Genomic DNA, 20585 nt, shown 5'->3' on the forward strand with positions numbered 1-20585 from the left:
CAATGACTACTGATAACAGACTGTGTTAGAAAAACTAGCCACCCTGTTTACGAGGTGTCTCCTGACGGGAAGAGTACCAGAGTCTTGGAAGAACGCTAATATCATCTTAGTACATAAGAAAGGAGATGACAAGGACTTGAAGAATTACAGGCCGATCAGCTTGCTCTCTGTAGTATACAAGCCATTTACAAAGGAAATTGCTAACAGAGTAAAGAAAACATTAGAATTCAATCAACCAAAGGAACAAGCAGGATTTCGAACAGGCTACTCAACAATCGACCACATTCATACTATCAATCAGGTAATAGAGAAATGCTCAGAATATAACCAACCACTATACATAGCCTTCATAAATTACGAGAAGGCGTTTGATTCAGTAGAAATATCAGCCGTCATGCAGACACTGCGAAATCAGGGCGTCGATGAAGTATATATAAACATCCTGCAAGACATATACAGGGGATCAACTGCTACCATAGTGCTTCATAAAGAAAGCAACAGAATACCAATCAAGAAGGGTGTAAGGCAGGGGTACACAATCTCCCCAATGCTATTTACCGCGTGCTTGCAGGAGGTTTTCAGAAGCCTAGAATGGGAACAGTTGGGGATAAGAGTTAATGGAGAGTACCTTAGTAACCTGCGCTTCGCCGATGATATTGCATTGCTGAGTAACTCGGGGGACGAATTGCAACTCATGATTACGGAATTAGACAAGGAGAGCAGAAAGGTAGGTCTTAAAATGAATCTGCAGAAAACTAAAGTAATGTACAACCACCTCGGAAAAGAGCAGCGCTTCGACATAGGTAATAGTGCACTTGAAGTTGTAAAAGACTATGTTTACTTAGGGCAGGTAATAACCGCAGAGCCGAACCACGAGATTGAAGCAAGTAGAAGAATAAGAATGGGGTGGAGCACATTCGGCAAGCACTCTCAAATTATGACAGGTAGATTGCCACTATCCCTCAAGAGGAAGGTATATAACAGCTGTATCTTGCCGATACTTAGCTACGGAGCAGAAACCTGGAGACTAACAAAGAGGGTTCAGCTTAAATTGAGGACGACGCAGCGAGCAATGGAAAGAAAAATGGTAGGTGTAACCTTAAGAGACAAGAAGAGAACAGAGTGGATTAGGGAACAAACGGGGGTTAAGGATATCATAGCTCAAATCAAGAAGAAGAAATGGACATGGGCAGGGCATGTAGCGCGTATACAGGATAACCGCTGGTCATTAAGGGTAACTAACTGGATTCCCAGAGAAGGCAAGCGGTTTAGGGGGAGACAGAAGGTTAGGTGGGCAGATGAGAACAAGAAGTTTGCGGGTATAAATTGGCAGCAGCGAGCACAGGACCGGGTTAACTGGCGGAACATGGGAGAGGCCTTTGTCCTGCAGTGGACGCAGTCAGGCTGATGATGATGATGATGATGATGATGATGATGATGATGATGATGACTACTGATACCCCCCCCCCCACACACACACTTTCCTTGGCAGCAGTCTGTTCTCATTAATACCTTGGACTTAGTGGTGCAGTCCCACGCGAGAGCGGGAATTCACCACACGTACTCCCCCCCCCCCTCTTATCACTTTCCTGCTTTCAGCACCGAAGCTTAAACTAGCCGTAATTTGATTGTGCGGTGTATCAGAAAACGATCATCATCATGAACGGGTATGGGCCTCGAAAATTGATTAAATCGCAGTATTCACCACTGGTCCAATAAAAATGAAGAAGACAACAGTTGACCCAACATACGGCTGCGAAGCGACAGCTTCGAGTCGAAAACCCCGAGTTGGTGCAACGAGAGAATTCTGGAGAACTGGAAAGGCATGTCTGGCTGCGAGAAGATCCCGAAGCGGTGAAAGGCCTGGCCCAACGAATACGTGCCCGCTGATCTAGTACCAGTCGGGGACGCAGTGAGAAATTTCTTTCGTAGGGGAGGGGGGAGGTCATACCTCTTAAAATGGTAAATATTCGCTCTGCATGCCATGTCGAAAAAAATTTCGGGGAGTGTGGGCACTAGCCCGGTGTTCCACCCTCTGGCTACGTCACTGGTAGAGGTGCGAATGCTTGGTTTCAGCGCGGATATCTGTTTCTGGAGCTTGGGCATGCTTGTCGTGTCTGTCACTGCATGTGGTTACCTTGAAGCACTCTGCGCTAAGAATCAACGTAGAAACAAGCTAGCATCACTTCTGGCTAAATCCTATAGCAACGACTTCCAAGCTACGATATTACTCTTCTGAGTCATCAAGTTACACAGTTTCAAGCCTACAGCGCGGCGTGCCAGCTTCGACAATTTTTTTTTCTTCCTTACCTCTCGAAGCAGCCCAACCATCGACAATCCTACGTTGTGTTGCTTTCGTAATTGTAGAGGTGGCCTAGTGTACGGCAGCTTGTTATCGCAAAGGAGTGGCGTAGCCTGCACACAACCGAAAGCTTACGAGTTCCGCTGTGTAGGGATTGAAGCGTCGCATTGAGCGTGCTTATTGGTCACATGGGAATCCTGTGGCTCACAGCAGCTACGCGACTCTATATACGCGCTCTTTCGGCTTGTAGTGCTCGACGCTATCTCGCGCCGACAGCAGCGCCGCCTGAGAGGGGGGGCAGGGAAGGGGGGGGGGAGTGGCGCATGTTTAGCTTGAAGGCCACTGAAGACCATCGACGCAACCGCTGCTAGAGACCATTTGCCCGCGCCTTCCCATTGTTTAATTAGCAGAATACGTACTCCTAGCTCTCCACATTGCTGTGTAAGCGACAACACGACAAAAGCCTACCTACTTTAGCGTATAGAGTATCATACACCGAAGCTTATTCGCACCTTGGTGTTTAGTCTCGTTCAATCCGGGGACTATAGCACCAATCACGCGACCAAGTTAGTCGAGAATAGTCGCCCTGGTCGAAACCGACTGCTCTAACTGAGTCATCATCTGCTCGATACAACTAGGAGATGAGTGGGTGCTTGCGAAACTTCTGGTGTAAAGTGAACTTTCGGCAGTGAATTGTCCATTGACGTTATCTTCTTCGTTTGTTTGCGTTTCCTGTTTGATTTTCTTACAAAATTTGTTTGCGTGCGTGCGTGTGTGTTTAGAATAACTGAAAACTGAGCTGGTTGGTATGTATTCATACAGTAGGTACTACACACTTCATTTCTCCACAAAAAGTACGTTAGAAAACAACAGCAGACAACAGAACAGAGCGATGTTTGCTACACTTGCGTTATCTTGTTTCGACGTTAGTATTGTTACTTACAGGTGACCGGTGGTGAGACATACTTCGAAAGACTATGCAATATCGAGTGCCCCCTTTCCTAGTTTCCTCGCGGTCGTCCTAAAGCCGACTGTCGAAGCCCGTCTGACAGGAGCCTGTCATGCGCAAAAAAAAAAAAAGAGCTGCCGCCTTGGATCTCATATGCTGCGAGGCCCTTTCCTTTGCCCGACATCTATCGGCATTGCTATTCAGGCTTCGTTGATGCAAAGAAAAGAAATAAAGAAAGAGAAAGTGTGCACCCCCCCCCCCCCCCCCCCCTTCTTCCTCTGTCGCTGGCGTAGATCGCGCGGAGTGCACCGGCAGCGCCAGAGAGCGTTCGCGCCTCTAAGCCGCTTAGATTCCGCTCCGAAGACTCTAGGGAGCCCGTGCGGCCCCTCCAAGAGCCTCGGAAACAGAAAGGCAAACAACACCACGCAGAGAGCTGACCGGTATGGAACGCGTCCACGCGCGAGTACAAATTGGGTCCGAGTGCTTGTCACCCGGGCCTCCGCGTTCGCACTCCCCCGGTAACAGCCGGTGGAGAGGCGGAACTCCCTGCCTGTATGGGACACATTGGCAAATAGAGTGACGCTCAAAGAAAAAAAGCTTTTGTTTCGTTTCTTTATCCCAGCGCAAATCGGTGCATTCCCACCACTACTTCACCCCAAATCCTGTGGGAACGGACTGCCGGGGCTCTCAGCGCTTGAGGCGAGAACGCTTGCAGTAGGGGAGGATTTGAGGGCGCTCCGAGCGGACGTAGCTGTCACCCCCCCCCCTTCCCCACAAGCCTGCATCACGGATGTGTACACACGAGCAAAAGCGTGCCGAATGTCAGGCCTGGTAAGCGTGGTGGTGGTGAAACATGACGCCGAAATCGACGGCCTTCGCTCATCCACGTTTGGGAGAAAACGTGAAGCGCGCTGGTGACAATGTTGGAAGTGTCATTTTTATTGCGACAGTAATTATATGAGCACTCTCAGCTGGATTTTTCCGCCGGCACAGGCGTCCCCGTCACTTACCGTATATATATATATATATATATATGAAAATGCAAGAAAAATAAACAGAAAAAGATTCCAGCGCGCGGAATCGAACTTGCGTCCTTCAAATCGTTAGTGCGAGGCGTTAACCCCTGCGCCACCTAATAGCACAGCCTGCAACGTTTAAACGGCCAACTATTTATATCTGCTACTTACCGCTGCTGACGGGCATCTCGGAGGGAATTGTTTTCAGCATTACCAGCAAGATGGCGCAATGAGCGTGCATCGCCACATCGCGTGGCGGCGAGCGCGCTCTAATCTCCCACGCGTACTTTGCCCCGCTTAAAGAAGGGGAGCGACGCTCCCTCGCGCGCCCTTATCTCGAGGTGGGGAGGAGGGAGGATCGTACACTTTGGCTGGCCGTCTTGGCTGGCCTCGGGCTTTGCCTAAAACGGTTCTATTCTAGTTACCGGGACGAACAAAGGTCACTGCAATCATTGCAGTCTCCGTTTGCGAAAAGCGCGCGCTTTTCAGACACAGCCAAGTAACAACTGAGACCCTTATTCGCGTGCATCTGTACCTGTGATTACGTTTCGTGCGTCATTTGTGCCTGGGAAACACGGGGCACGTTTCGATCTGCTTTCCATTCTGCGCGTGACCTTCCAATTTGTTGCTATTCCATTCATTGCTTCGCCTTTGCGGCAAAGCTGTGACTTTCTTGTTATTTGCAGAAACGTCTATACAATTTGCTGCGCGTGAATCACGCAAGCGAGATGAAAGGATTTAGCTCTCGGCGAAAATGGAGCCGTACATGCCTTTCAGGAACGAACGACCAAGGTATAGGGTCAGTGTGCAACAAGAAGCATGCTTCAGCTGTTTGTAAGAACCGTTCACGACCACTTGAAATATGTGCTATAAAAGCGGCTCCCAGAGGCATAGAACCTTATGAAATGAAACGTGTTATTTGTGGGTTCAGCGTCGCATGCGCGGAACAGCAGCTCCGAGGAGGCTTGCTGTTTGAGAACTTCGAGGACACCTGAGTTTCGCCCTCGAGAGCCGAACGCGATAACGCAACCGGACCCCACGCGCATCACCTTCAAGTAGGAAAAAAAAAACGTTTGTGCGCGTAATATTGGACCTTTCAAACTATCCCAGAATGCCAAGTAGAAGTGCGAATTGTCTACTACGCCAGAATTACTTTCTTCAATTGACGAAATACTCGTGACGCGTCCGTAAGCTGCCATGCGCGCCTGCACAGCTGCATACCTTTTAATGATTGGGCAGTTTTAAACCACCCACTCGTTGCAAGCAATTGGACGATTGGTGCGATTCTACACTGCCACAGGGGTGGCGCTAGGATTTTTCTTTAGATGCGAAGCAGCTCTTTCACTAGCATGAGTAACGCTGTCCCCCCGTACGAATGCGCCGCAGATGTTGGCGCGGTTCCAAGTAGGTCACACCACTGCTGCGTGTTGACGTCACGCTCCTCTCGCAGTGCGCGCTGACGCCACTCTTTCCCTCGCCTGCCTCGCGCTCGCCGCGACGCGCGCAGCTGCCTCATCCGGTCGCCTGCAAAACATGCGGTGACCGCCGCTCGCTACACCACCGACTCGTCAGTTCACGCGCAATAAACCTGACGCGCGCCTAATGTACGCGCTTGAAACATGTCTGTGCGTGCCACCTACAAGACCCACGCCAGCCATCGCTTCGAATGAATCTTCTGGCGCTCACCGCAGCACCCGCGTTAGCGCCGTTCAACCAATGACGCCTTGCCCCGCCGTGGTGGTCTAGTGGCTAAGGTACTCGGCTGCTGACCCGCAGGTCGCGGGTTCGAATTCCGGCTGCGGCGGCTGCATTTCCGATGGAGGCGGAAATGAAGGAGGCCCGTGTGCTCAGATTTGGGTGCAAGTTAAAGAACCCCAGGTGGTCTAAATTTCCGGAGCCCTCCACTATGGTGTCTCTCATAATCATATGGTGGTTTTGGGACGTTAAACCCCACATATCAATCAATCAACCAATGACGCCACCCGCGCGCAATGTTGCTGCTTCGCATCCCATCAGGACACCCTTCGGAGAAATGGCCCAAGTTTGTTTTCTTTTTTCATTGGGGCGAGAAAAGCCAAGTACAACAAGAAAAGCCTAGTACTCTGCGACAACATAGAGCGTGGTACATACCGCCCGACTGTACGATGCAATGGCTAGGGAATAGGCAAAGGGGAGAGACCGGATAACCGAGAGTTTATATTTTGATCGTCTACGCCAGCGTAAGATAGGCGCCAAACTTAGCGCTCCACTTAATATATATTATTTTTGTATAACATATTTTACCTTTAATCTCATACCAACGCCGAACAAGCCTTTCACAACGAGCCATCGCGCATACCACGACCGTCAGCGCAACTATAGTTCATGAACCAGCTCAAAGGACAGAAGCAACTGTTTCACCAGTACGACGTCTAGTAACGGCCTCGCGATACTGATAGACTTCGCTGATTGGTTCGTTCGAAAATCGCTTTGCGATTTCTCGTATCGATTTCAGCCCGTCACGCCTCGACGAGAGCCTTATCGGCCGTAATGAAAATCAATGGCGTGGCGAATAATAAATTGAACTGTAGCGAAAAAAAAAGTGACGCAGCCCCATCGGCCTATATTATACTTCTCGAAGCCAATGAAGAAGTCGAAGAATAAGGTGCGATCGGTAAATGATCAAACAAGACTTTGTTCAGACACGGAAAGAGCCGTTAGCCTATACGGGAAGGCTAAAATAGAGTCACTGTTCGATGCATGATCTTTCAAAAGTTTGCAACTTCGTGGTGCCCTGAAGATGACACATGCTCGTACGTAAAAAAAAAAACACACAAGGGCTAAAGCAAAGGATATTCCTCCTTTCGGCAGATGCTGACCGGCACGCGTACTGAAGTTCATTCACCGTGGACAAGTTCACATTTTATTTTAAATTTTTTTCGTCCGTTGGCACCTCGCCAACCGCCATGACTGAACTCAATTTCCTATCCCCAATTTTTTTATTTCTTTCTCACCCGGTTCTCTTCAAGCGCGCACTTGAGAGATTGCACGCCCACCACGAGACAGCCCCGAACACTGCGGGGGAGACACGGCGCCGCTTCGTCTCCTCTGTCGCCGTTTACCATATTTCCCGCCCTACTAGTCGCGCTGATTAAAAACGGAGTCCCCCCTTTGTGACGGGTAGATCCTTCGAGTGGAAAAATTCACACGCGCCATTTCGCATTATTTATTTGTTCATTTATTTATTTATTTATTTATGTACTTGTTTAAAGTGTCTTACATGCCCAACACGGCATTGCGTAAGGTGAGCATAAAAATGATGTACATGGCTATACGCGACTTAAATAGAAATAAAAACGGAAAAATGTCGATGAGTATAGAACGTGATCGTTACGAAGGCAAAAAAAAAAATACAGCGCGAACTTAATACGGATAACATGCGAAATAGTGACTGCAACACCAGGCTGAAAAAAGTAAACAGAAATTCCAAAAAAATGTCATAAATTAATAATATTAATAATTTTGGGGTTTAAAGTCCAGCAACAATATACAGCAACAACAATGTACAGCAACACTCATATATGGGTATATAAGGCCCATATATGGCTACATCAGAAATATCAGGTTATATAGCTATATGGGGATTCCATATAAAGCCGGATATACCCAATTCCTGATGTATCCATATATGGAGATTTTTATATAAGTCCATATAAAGGATTTTTGTAAGGGTATACACGCCACGCACCGCAATGCGTATGTGTGATGGACAGAGCAGCTCTGGCCGACTGGGTTGGCCGTACGCCATCTCCTGTCGCCGACAGGAACTCTCGCCAGTGGTGCGCCGTCCTCGGACTCCTGTGACCGTGTTTCATCTTTCCTATCTCTCTTATGTCGTCGCTCGCTGTCCCTGCGCATTTCTCTCTATATATATACACCTTTACTCCTATCCTTTTAATCCCTCCTTACCCAGATTCCTTTTGAGCTACTGTTGAGGTGTCGCACCAGATGCAGACAGTTACGGGGCTCACTTTTCTCTTCTTTTCCCTTTTATAACCACGATATCGTGTGGTGGGACCTTTACAAGTCTTAAAGAGCTCGGTAACAGAACTTTCGATCGACGTCACACGCGAGAGACTCACGTGACCTAGCCGGGAGAGAGAAATGTGGGAAAAAAAGGCTGGCAGGTTAACCGAGCTAGAGTGAAGTTCTAGTGCACTCTAACTGAGCTTTGCCTCGGTTGGCTCCCGTATACGTGGTGTTGGGGGATAGACATGCACACGGAGAAGGGTTAGATGAGAGGGGAGGGGGACGAGAGGGGGCTCCAAGGCAGTCCCAAACATTCACATGATAGGGAGGGGGGCACTGCGACAAACCTTTACTACCCCCCCTCCCCGGGTGAACGGGAACTGTGCGCACGCTTATGATTGGGGGATAAGGCAGAAACTTCAAGGCGGAATCGCCAGCCACATTTTATATCTGCACGTTCGTTCGCTTGCCTAACGTCCTTAATTACGCGGTACAAGTGGCGATTCTGATATGAAAAAGACGCCTACTAACGCGAGAAAAAAAAATAGAAATCGTTTTTTTGGCTTGGGTGTCCCTTTCAGTCGCCGCTGTGGTTCAGTGGTGCTTGACCTCTGACCGAAAAGTCCCAGGATCGAACCCAGGTGGCGACGGCCGCATTTCTATTGAGTGACAATGCTAGAGGTCCGTGTGCTTAGATTCAGCGAAACATTTTCTTGGACTAGTTGGTTCACGAACTATGAACGAACGAATAAACTTTATTTAAAGTCCGGCAGTCTCCCTCGGTCGAGGCGGGGAAAAAAGGGGATTAACCCCTGTCCCTTCCCATCCTCCGTCGAAGAAAAAAGAAATGTAGTGCAAAGCATCATATGAGCAGACAAAGAATAGCGCCAGCGCCGTGGTCTTCGTCCGTGTGTTGCTTTGGGCTACATTTTTTTTTTGTAATGCGTAGACTTGGGTGCAAGTTGGAAAAAAAAAACAAACCTGGTGGTCGAAATTTCAGGAGCGCTCCACTGCGGCCTCTCTCATAATCATATCGTGGTTTTGGAACGTTGAACTCCAACAAATATTACTAGGTTGATACGATAAAGACCGTTTTTCGCTTTAGTATATGCGCTCCTTAATTAGACACGTACGTTACCCAGTATAAACCGAGCTCGCGATGGAGCTCACAGTTTAACGGAGACAAAAGCGGTACCCGGATGCGGGGTGGGCCTCGCGTCGCTTGTTGCCTGCCGGAGCCGACATCGCCGTCCATCGTGGCCGGCCAAAGATCGAAAGCCCGCGACCATGAATACAAAAAATAAAAATAATAAAAAAGCCGGTGCGCGTTTCCTTACAGCGGTCCTATAGTTTTTTTTATGGCGATGCAACCAGGAGGAATTCACAATCGCGACTGGATTACGCTGTCTTTTTTTTTTCCTCTTTTTTTTTCTGAAGGCTTTCTCCGAATCTCTGGATGCTGCGTGCTGGCTGCATTCATCGCATCGTGACCCGTGTGACGCATCACCTCCTTTATCGGAGAGGGGCAGGGGTACGGGCGCGTGCTTAAAAAGGCACCCTTGACACCCACGGGGCCGATTTTACTCCCCCGTACGTTTCCTCTCTCGGTGAGGACTGAAGCATTCTTTTTTGGCATCCAATTCTATTCCACGGAGGCAGGCTCGCGCTCGCGAAAGAAGAAATGTATCGATAGAGACACGTCGACGTCAACGCTTGACAGCCGAGTCAATTTATGTCTTTATTTTTCTTTTTCCACTAGGTATATACTGTTGTTTATCCACAGAGTTGCATTTCCACCCCCACTTTGCATTCTGTCATTTATCCAATCTTGGGCTTATCAGCTCAGATCATGCCCGCTGGTCTTGTGACACTTTTTATCGCGTATACTTATATTTTCCCTTTCCCTTGTCAACTTGAATGTGAACTATTCGATAATAGTTAAAAAAAAACGTACTAGGACCCATTGCGTGCGTTACAGAGAGGGGTGGGTCATTTAGCGGCGCTGATCGTCTATGGACTCAGTCTCGCAAAAGTTCCCAGTTTCACCGCAAAAACGAAGTAATTATTGCAATGGCAACAAATCGGAATAACACGCGAAGAATGGCAGGCAGCTCGAAACGCGACCCATGCTGCTCACGCGCGAAGGATGCACGAAAAAAAAATGCGACTAGCAAGGTTCACAGCTTGACTCTTAAACGGCCACTGAACCACACCGTGTTTAAAGGCGAGGCACTGGTTTCTTTCCCGGCTTCACTACTTTTTTCCCTATAAGCGCTACCTCCTATTGCCACTTACTTTTCCAGCTCTAAGCTTTCAGCCAGTAAGGATTTCGTGCTTGTTCATTACGCACTGCAGTCTCTGCTTGTGCAGTAAAAAACGCATAAATCTAAGTGAGATCAGTTGATCGCGTACAATAGCCACACAAAAAAAAAGCAGCACGGAAACGAGACTGCAAGGCAGAACAAAGCGCGAGACTATTCACAACAGATACTCTCGTATATTGACCAATCAGGATCCTCTTTCATAATGAAGTCACGTGAGCAAACTGCTGGCGCCACGAGTTGAGCCGCAAAGACGGAAAAAACGCAGGGAGAGAACACAGCGCTCGTCCTTCGTATAGGTTGTTTAAGGGTCCCCTTAAAGCGCGCTGCTCGAAAACAAAGTACGCGCGAAATGAACGCACGAGTATATACACAGGATGAGCGCGAACTGACAACTGTCACAGTTATTTCTTTGTGTTTGAGCAGCACGCTGCTTTCGCAAACGCGGCCGCCGCAGCGAGCACAGTGCCCTTCGTGAGCTCTAAAATCTTGACGGGAGCCGACAGATAGAAACAACGTAGTGGGGTAATCATAATATGAACGGGTGAAGTGCCTCAGACTGGCTGGCCGACGTTTCGATCGGAGGACTTATCTCTTTCACCTATCGAAACGTCGGCCGGCCAGTCTGAGGCACTTCACCTGCTCATCTTACGATTATCCCACTACTTCGTGAGCTCAGTAACTTCAACATCAAACTTACGGTGAGAGCACAAGATACACAAACCGCCCCATCGCGAGATAAGCTAGCGCACACGGGCGACCATGCCGATGAATTAAAAGTGGTATATATAAAAGAGCGCGCACATTGAAACGAGTGGAGCGATGACCTTTAAAGCGCACCTTTCGCGCCATCTCGCTGGTAAAGCAAAGAACGCGCGAAGATCCTCCAAGCTGTGTGTAACGCTATAGCGACGATCCATTGAACCGGGACGTTTCTGCTCGTGCGCGTGTCTTAAGGGTGTTGTCACTCGGGCACTTGAATCAGCAGCGCATGCTGAATAGGCCATCTGAGCCGTGTCAAAGCTGCACACCTAAGCGCTCAAGGCATGGTACATGTCAACGTGGCACTATACCCGGCGACAACTTTCTGTGGCAGCACAGCCAAGGCTACGGAGCCGAAGCACGCTTGTCTTACTGCGCCACAGCATGTAGTCCCTCAACGAAAACGTTTGTATACTGTTCTGGGTAACTAAGATTCTACCATTCGTCATTTACATTTTTCGCGGATTTCTTTTTTAATTAGTGAATAAAAACGTTGCGCAGTAGAAAAAATTTCGTTTCACGCTCTCTCAGGTTTTTTGGGGGTTTTTTGGCTTCCGTCGCCTTTTTACCTCACCGCATTCCTCACTGTCAAAGATGGCGTCCGCCGGTTACAGCTCGTCAGCGTCGCTTACGGAGGAAACACCGCCGCGTGCCGCGAGTCCACTAGCTGCGCAGCCGTACCAGGCGTTGTCAAATCAAAAGCTATCCGTACAGGCCAAGAAGGTGGCGTACAACGTTTACGCGCAAGTAAGGAAAAGCAGCGAAACGCGAGCAAACGCAGCGAAACGCGAGCAGCGAAACCTGCAGCGAAACGCGAGCAAACGCGAGCCGAAACGCGAGCAATTTTTAATAATTGTGACACGAGCCGAGTTTCGCTGCATTCGCCGCGCTTCGCTGCAGATGACATGCTTCATTTTTGTTGTTTATTCTTCCAGACCCATATACTACCTTGACGAAACCTGGGTCAACGCCGGACACACAAAGGATAAAGTATGCGCTGGTGAAATCGAAACCGAAACACCCGTCGAAGCGGTCGGACTACTTGGCGCAGTAGAACATGTGCATAGGCTCCGCCCACGTAGCCTTGGCCGTGCTGCCACAAAAAGTTGTCGCCGGGTATACAAACAGCACATTGCCATGAAACTCAAGAAATTCAACGCAACGTGCACTTCAATGTATGTTTAATGTTCGGCGTTTCTCGTGTCTCCTCGTACTCCTTCGCTCTCTTCATTTTGCTCGAAGATTTAATGATAATATCTGGGGTTTAACGTTCCAAAACCATGACGCGAGTACGAGAGACGCCGTAGAGGAGACGCCGTAGTCGCTGGTTCCCTATTCAGATTACCATGAACCAGCTCGCCCAGCGAGGTGTATGCGGTTTACTGGAAGAGGCTCGGCCGAACCCAATGGAGTGCTGCAGCGACATCGAGTTCGCGTGCAGACAACAATTTTTAAAGAGCACCGCGAGCTTCCTTCGGGTGTCTAAGAAGGGTCGTCGGTGCACGTGTGTACAGCAACGCCACGCGACAGTCGCCCTCTGGCGGAATGATGCATGTGCGACAGCTCTCGGAGCACGTGTCGCCTTGACGAGGAGTCGGCTCGCGCCGGGATGCATGCATGCACAGGGTTTGCGTGCACTTGCGGCCGACATCTGAGGCCGTCCAGAGGAGGACGCCGCCGTTTGACAAATGAGTCGGGACGCCAGCCGAGGACACGACGCCGCTGAAAGCGCTCGCGAAATCGTGCAGTTCGACGCCCGAAGAACCCGTCTTTATGGGTCTCTCTTTCATCGCCCCTAACTTTTTCGGAAGCAGGGCCACAAGCTGGACCGGAGTGGTGCCACCACAACAAGAGGCCACAACCTGTACCAATAAAATGTTATGGGCAGTAACAGCGCACAAACTCACGGGACGAAGAGAAGAGACACAAACAAGCGCCGTTTGTGTCTCTACTCTCCGTTCCGTGTGTTCAAGCGGCGTTACTGCCCATAATGTATCACCAACTAGCCCAACTATCAGTCCTGCTCCAATAAAATGTATTATCTTTTTCTTCTGCACCCCGTTTTTTCCGTAGACTACGCAGATGTATAACAAGAAAATTAAAGCGTCAATTCCGGCGGTCCCGTGTGTTTCAGAACGAACTCTAAATGTTCACGTCAAGCACGTCATTGCATCGGAAGGTTCGAAGATCGTCTAGGCAGTTCCATCGTCCTTCAATACCTTGGACCATGGTAGTTTCCAGTTATTCGGGCGCGCGTGGCGCAACACCGCAACTGGGCGGCGACACGAAAACTGAAAGCAAATAGTTGGGTGTCGCAATATGATCACGAGGGACGCCGTATAGTGGAGGGCTCCGCAAATCAGGTCATCTGGTGCTCTTCAACGTGCACAGACGTGGCATAGTACACGGGCCTCTGCCATATCGCCTCCATTAAAATGCAACCGCCGCGACTGGAATCGAACCCGCGACCTAGGGATCAGCAGCCGAGCCCTTTAACCATTACACCACCGTTGCGGACGACAGTATTATCGAAAAAAAAGGAAGATTACATCCACAAGACCTGCAAGCGATGAGTTGAAGCCCGTGTGCTTAAGTGTAAGTCCATGTTAAATAACACCAGGTGGTCTAAATTTCCGGAGCCCTCCACTACGGCGTTAAACATATCGGAATTTTGGGACGTTAAACCCTGAGAATTCTTTTGTGCATGCAATGAGCTGACAAAAATTTACATTTTTCATTTTTTTTTTCGCGTTCCCTGCAATCCTGCGCATGCTTGGTGATAGCGATGGTGTCTCTTTTATATATGATGACCCTTGCTAAGCAAAATTTCACTTTGTTAGCGCTTCTCTTGTGCCCTCCATCTTTTGTGTGTTTCAACGTCGTCGCCGCACTGGGTTTTTCAAGCACGCATCGATTCTAACACCCACCTTTCTGCGTTACCGTCACCTATAAGCGTGCGAACCTACCCAATTTTCATTTTCGCGAAGTTCAATTTTCCCCCCTGCAAGTCCTTTCGCGCTCGCGTTACCCCCTGTGGCACCACGCCGCCGTTATATCGCGGTGATCAGCCAGTTCGCGCGAGAGGGGCAAAAGAAACAAATCTAAAGTAGTTGCGTGCAACGTTATGATAAGACGACGCTCGAATTCACCTTTTTTTTTTCTTTAAACTTGGCAGGTGCGCCGAGCGGCTGATCCAAGCAATGATGGCGGCGTGTGGGCCATAGACGCGTCCGGAAACATGAATGAAAAAAAAAATGCAATGGATCGCTATTATATTCGACGCGAGAATCGGCAACGCAGATTGCGGTTCTATGCCGTGCATGCGACGGCAGGTGGAACTAAAATAAACGCAACACTTGAAAAGAAAAAAAATAACGTAAAAATACTGTGGATCGAAGAAGAAATTCCGGCTTCTCACGCGGCATCGCGTTCTCTTTAGGAGTTCACGTTAAAAGAAAAATAGCGGTGAAGCAAAGCCGTTGAAGAGTGTCGCTTGTTTCTCTGAATGCTTGTTGCACGCCGAGAGAAAGAGATGCAGCTCAGCGATAGATTAGATAAAGTGACGAGATTAGGAAGAATAATGAGCTCACTTGGCAGACCCTACGATTTGAGATACCTTCGCGCTGCAGTGGTCTTTAAGAAGCAGGATTATTGACGCAGTTTTCAGCTTTATACGGTCATGTCGTGAGCGGCGCGCCGCGTTGGAGACTCCAATATATTACAAAACGCGGACGACTCGCGCATCACTCGTCATGCTATATAAGGTCCACCTGCTTAAGGCCTGACCACAAGTGCGCGTCGCAGCGCGTCAGAGCATGGCTTGTAGAATCGGCGCGGCGCAACCCTCTCTGTGGAGAGCGAGAAAGGGCGGGATGCTTCGTGTAGCCTCCGGATTTCTTCTTCATACATGGAGAGGGCACGGCGTCGAGTCAACTCGCCGAACGCTGAAGCGCTGCAACGCGCCCGTGTGGTCAGGCCTTGACGCGCTGCTAAACTCGGGGGCGCGTTTGTAAATCCAGTGCACGATTCCAGGACATGTGTTCAGTTAGGGCGAAATCTAAGAGAACACAGCTTTCAACCTTACTTAGATTTAGGCGCACGCGAAGAACCCCCGCTTACCAACATTCTTCGGGTCTAAGTAACTCCTGTGATAATTGTTGAGGTTTTACGTCCCAAAACTGCGATACGATTTATAAGGGACGCCATAGTGGAGGGTTCCGGAAATTTCGACCTCAGCGCTAACTTCCAGAGAGGTTTGTTTCGGCGCTCTCGACATGTGAACAAAATAAGCGAATCATTTAAAAAGCTTGGAACTGCCACGCGCGAAAGTTTTACATTCTCAGGAAAGACAATTCCTTTTTGACGAAGTCTGGGAGAGAGAGCTGCATACCACTTTTGTACAACACCGTCACCGTTGAAAAAGAAATAAAATGCAAGAGAAATTATCTAGACAGAGAGTGTTTCTAGATTAGGACTGAATTGCGTCAGCACTTCCTCTCTCGGGCTTTGTCAGAAACAATCGTCTTTCGCGCTTGGCAGTTCTGGGCTCTTGAATGATTTGTTTATTTTTTTCGAATTCCGAGAATATATATGTGTATGCCAAGAAAGGGAAAATAGACAACCACTAATTTGTGGCATGAAGTCACAAGAAAATCCGTAAGAATTTCACAGAAAGGAAATCTACACAGTTGGCGAAAAATTCGACCTGGTCCGGGGACGCATTTGCGTACGCTCTTCGAAATAAAGCCTTGTTCGTAGTTGGCGTTCCTCTTCGTCTCTTCCCTTGTCCTGCGTCGAAATTAGCGCTACGTGGTCAGTTACACAGGAGGAGAGAGTGGGAGTGCGCGATTGGCCGTGCCAGTGAAAGGAGTTGACCAATGGTAGCGCGCGCTCGAGCACATGTGGTGCTTGTGGGAGAGGTGGGAAGAGCACGCCGAGCGCTGGCGATAGCGGAGGAGAGGAGGTGCACGGAGGATGCCACCACTCCCGCTGTTCTAACCAGCCTTCGTGACGTGAAGTCATTTGAAGCTGCACGTAAATTGTTTCTTTTGGTCATGAGTACACAACGAAGAAGTTAAAAACCGTCAAAAAGATAGTCTTGCATTAGGTACAGAGGGAGGGGGGGGCGAAAATTCTCATGCCATTGAATACATGATCCATGAAATAATGGCCTGGGAACTTTTGACCCCCACCCCCTCGTACGTTCAATTCAAATGTTGTTCTCCTAGTCCACGTTAAGTCCTGAAAGGTGTAAAAGGTTTACGGGATATGTATGCTTCGCTCTTGACGACGTCTTGGTCCCGTCTTTTTACACCACTGTAAATTCTTCACAAGGTGAATGCGTCACAGCAAACGGATGAGTTAAGCGTCGAGAACAGAACACGCACGCGGAAAGTTTTTCTCTACGGCCTTTCATACAAAAAAAGTTTCTTTTTATCACAGTGTAGCACGAACGCGATCAAAGGATACCGTTCAGCGTCTCGCAACACGTTAGACGAGAAACAAAACAGAGAAAGAGCTCTCCTTTGCGCGAATAGCGCGCACGCCAGCGCTATATATAACACAAAGTCCTTACCCGATTGAGTAATGGTGCTTTGCTTTCAGCAGAACCGCTTAGTCACGCAAAGGCTACGGCTGAAAGCAGGGGCTGTTTTCGGGTGCAAGTTCCACATCTCGTTCGTCGCTCAGCAAAAGACCTGCGCATTTTGGCGTGAATGGGGGATCGTATACGCCAAGGACACGTATTCAGATTTCTATTCGAAGCGTGCGAACTTGCTAACGAATTAAAGTCTTTAAAATTAATTGTGCCAGGTTGGGAGTGCGTGCTTCAGTTCGCTCGATGCTGGTCCAGTTTTCCACCCCTTTTTAGAGGGGTCTACTCTGTACCACCACCACCACTAATAATAATAATAATAATAATAATAATAATAATAATAATAATAATAATAATAATAATAATAATAATAATAATAATAATAATAGGCTTCACGCAGAACACGTGAACAGAGAAGGGAGTGAATAAATATACAAATAAAACAACATGATGATGATGATGTTTTTTCTTTGATTAAAAGGAAATAACGATAATGACTTTTTGTAGCAGAAACTATTATTATTATTACAGCTTCGCTGTCTGGATGTTCTTCACGGCATGAAACTAGCTCAACGTTTTCTCTGTTTATATAACGGCAGTCAAGCGTATACGTTTTGGCATTAGTTTCTTCTTAACCCTTCTCCAGTGCTTCCTATGCAGAGTAATTTACTACGTAAACATATTGACCTCCTTCGCCCCCCCCCCACCCCTTCGCACAATCAAAAACGCCTGAGGAGGAACCATTCTGAAAGGTTTATGGGAGACGTACTATTCCTGTGCCGCAGCTCGATAAATAGCGCCGCCTTTTAAACTCCGACGAGCCGCCGTCTTGGGAAGTTCGCTATTCGAAAAACCGTTAGGGTTTTCTGCATAAACATCCGCGAGCGCTTCCAATAATAACAACCACCCCGCTTTTCCCTGACGTACGACGGCGCAGCATACTCGCGGAAAAGTTCGCCGATCGGTGATCGCGTCGAATTCGTGACGGCTCGATCGTTTCCGTTACGAGACAGGGGTGGTCGATTATTTCACGCCAGACGCGTTCTTCGGGAAGGTTGTAGCGCGTCTATATACGCCACTACGCATCTTCGCGAATCGATCACATCAACAAGGTCGGCAAGGCGCCGTGCCGCACACAAACCAATCCTCACTCCTTCACTGCTGCACGACATTCTATAAGGCCTGGAACGTCCTGCGCAGATAAATCACCCACATTCAAGACAACGCTTGTTTTCGCGCATCTTCTGACACTGTACCGTAAGCAGCGTCATTCGTTGTTACTTTCAGATGTATTGCTACGTTGTTGTAATGTCGTGCAAGCTATTATTGGATAATCAAGAACTTCTTTTGTATCGCCGTTTTACTCTAGTATATCTGTTTTTATATTTGTATATTCTAGTATATAAGTTCTCACATATGCCACTCCTTTCAGTGTAATACCTTCGGATCATTGGGGTAGTAATGAGTAAATAAATAAATAAATAAATAAAGTCGTCCATGTGCGAGGTTGTAAACGAACGGCGGTGCCTTCCCATATATATGGAAGTTATTAGTTATTATTATATTATTAGGGGAGCCTATAATCACGTAGAACAAACCTATATCGAAGAACGTCCCGCATACGGTAGATGGTCTCAACTCACGAGCGGCAAATTACCGCTATCACTAAACCGGCAAGTGTACAGCCGTTGTAATTTGCAAGTTCTCGCAAATGGGGAAGAAGGCTCGAGAAATAAGAAATGACAAGAGAAATAACAAGCTTGGGCGCTATACGCTTGGGCTGCCAAGCTAAATGTTACTGGGAATCGACACTGCTATAGTGAACTAGAGTATTCTAGTTCACTATAGACACAGCCGACGAGGACGGTCTGTCACCGGATTTGGAAGCGGCGACAAGAGCACTTGTGCGTATGCGCTCTTCAATAAGCCTGGAGCACCGCTAGTCAGCAATAGTTACATTGTGACGCACCACAAATGCAATCCAAAAGCTTAGCACGTGCGCGGTAACGGACGGGGGCGCCAGTGTCGCGGCGAGAGCAGACGCGCCGTGGATATTCCCAGTTACGATAAGAACAGTGGCGCCGCCCGACGTTGCTTCCGGAAGCACACGGGTATTTAACATCACAAAGCAATGATGATTACGGATAGAATTTAATTTCTCTCAAGATGGGAGCCGATTCAGAGGTATAGGTTACGCCACCCGGGCTATGAGACACCGTATAATGAAGGGATGCGGATCATTTCGATCAACTGGAGTTGTGAAACGAAATCTGTGCAGAAATCGCATGGTACACGAGCCTACAGCATACCATATCCATCGAGATGCGACTGCCTCGGCCGAAATCGAAACCACGATATTGAAGTTAGCAGCGGAGCATCATAACCATTGTGTCACCGCGGTGGCTTCATTTCATAGATGTGACGAGGCAGATGTGAATGAAGATCAATGATGTGAAGTAAGATATAAAGATTACCACAGTAAACACGTCCAATTAACTGCAACTAAAGATTCAGTAAAGCAAGAGACAAAGGGGCTGAAAGGTGCTAATTGTAACATGCATGTAATTGAAAGATCCAAATGAGGCAGAAATTCAGGGGAACGCAGAATCTGGAGCAGATTTTAAAAATTCGTAAACACGCATTAATGTCACTAAAGCCTGCGTTTTAGGGCTTCATCTGAAAGAAGACAATGCCGCTTGTCGAAACTTCTGTTCACGAACTTCTGTCCACGAATTTTTCATGCAATTAGGAGAAAATATGAAAAGAAATTGAAAGTTAACTCTATTCATTCAAGTAGTATGCGTTAAAAGCAAAAGCAAGGAAGATTCGGTTGGTTCGGGACGGTGGCGCATTTAAAATGCTCCCCTCCTTCCCCTACCTCACTACACACACCTTTTTTTTTTTTTTTTGCGGGTTCGTGAAGATGCGTGCGCGAGCTTTCATCAGAGCGTGGCTGCTGCATTAGTCTAAAAATAATTTATGCGAATAATCGATACTCTTTTAAAGCTAGGGTAAAAAGGAAGGAGCGTAGTGAGAGAGAGGATGGAGAAGAGTAGGGGTGCTGAACTTTCCTTTCTATTCCTTTCAAGACGTTAGCGGGTCGCGCAAGCACTTGCGTTTTATTTATTTTTTTTCATTCATTACTATTGAAGAGGGTATACAGTCCGTTTGCCCGTGCGCGTGAAGAAACAAGACCCATTACTTTACTTCGCCGAAGCCTTTCAGTTCGCCCGCAAATAACGGTGCAGCTGTCTTCGGAGCCCGGATACAGATCATTGTTCCCAATATAACGGTATTTTTTTGGACAGACTCGGCTATTTTACAAAACGCGAATCCAACTCAAAGTGAAAAGGACACTGAAAGGCCAAGGTTCTCAAACCATGCAGATGAGTTAATTGGTGCTTCGAAGTGTAAGCGTTTGTTCCTGCGTCGAAAACCTTCGCAAGAATTGCGGTAGTCCCTATAGCGGTTCGCCAATTGACCGCCTCTGAACGATTGCGTTTGAGATTCGTGGAAAGCAGCGTTTTCGGCTATTACGCGAATGATCTTTTTTTAGTTCAGCGCAAAATTAATACTGCCATGACAATCCGAACGCCATCGCGTACATACCCCCGTATTCACAAACGCTCCTTCA

General features: G+C 48.0%; 1 protein-coding gene and 1 pseudogene across 1 annotated transcript in view; one reads left to right on the forward strand and one right to left on the reverse strand.

Annotated features, from left to right (window-relative positions):
• The window catches only part of LOC119181881 (metalloprotease TIKI2), a 130194-nt gene that overhangs the window by 84804 nt on the left and 24805 nt on the right, over positions 1 to 20585 (forward strand). The window lies entirely within an intron of this gene.
• The window catches only part of LOC119180627 (uncharacterized), a 118595-nt pseudogene that overhangs the window by 80287 nt on the left and 17723 nt on the right, over positions 1 to 20585 (reverse strand).

The sequence above is a fragment of the Rhipicephalus microplus genome, chromosome 10, assembly GCF_043290135.1.
Source record: "Rhipicephalus microplus isolate Deutch F79 chromosome 10, USDA_Rmic, whole genome shotgun sequence".
Lineage (NCBI taxonomy): Eukaryota > Metazoa > Arthropoda > Arachnida > Ixodida > Ixodidae > Rhipicephalus > Rhipicephalus microplus.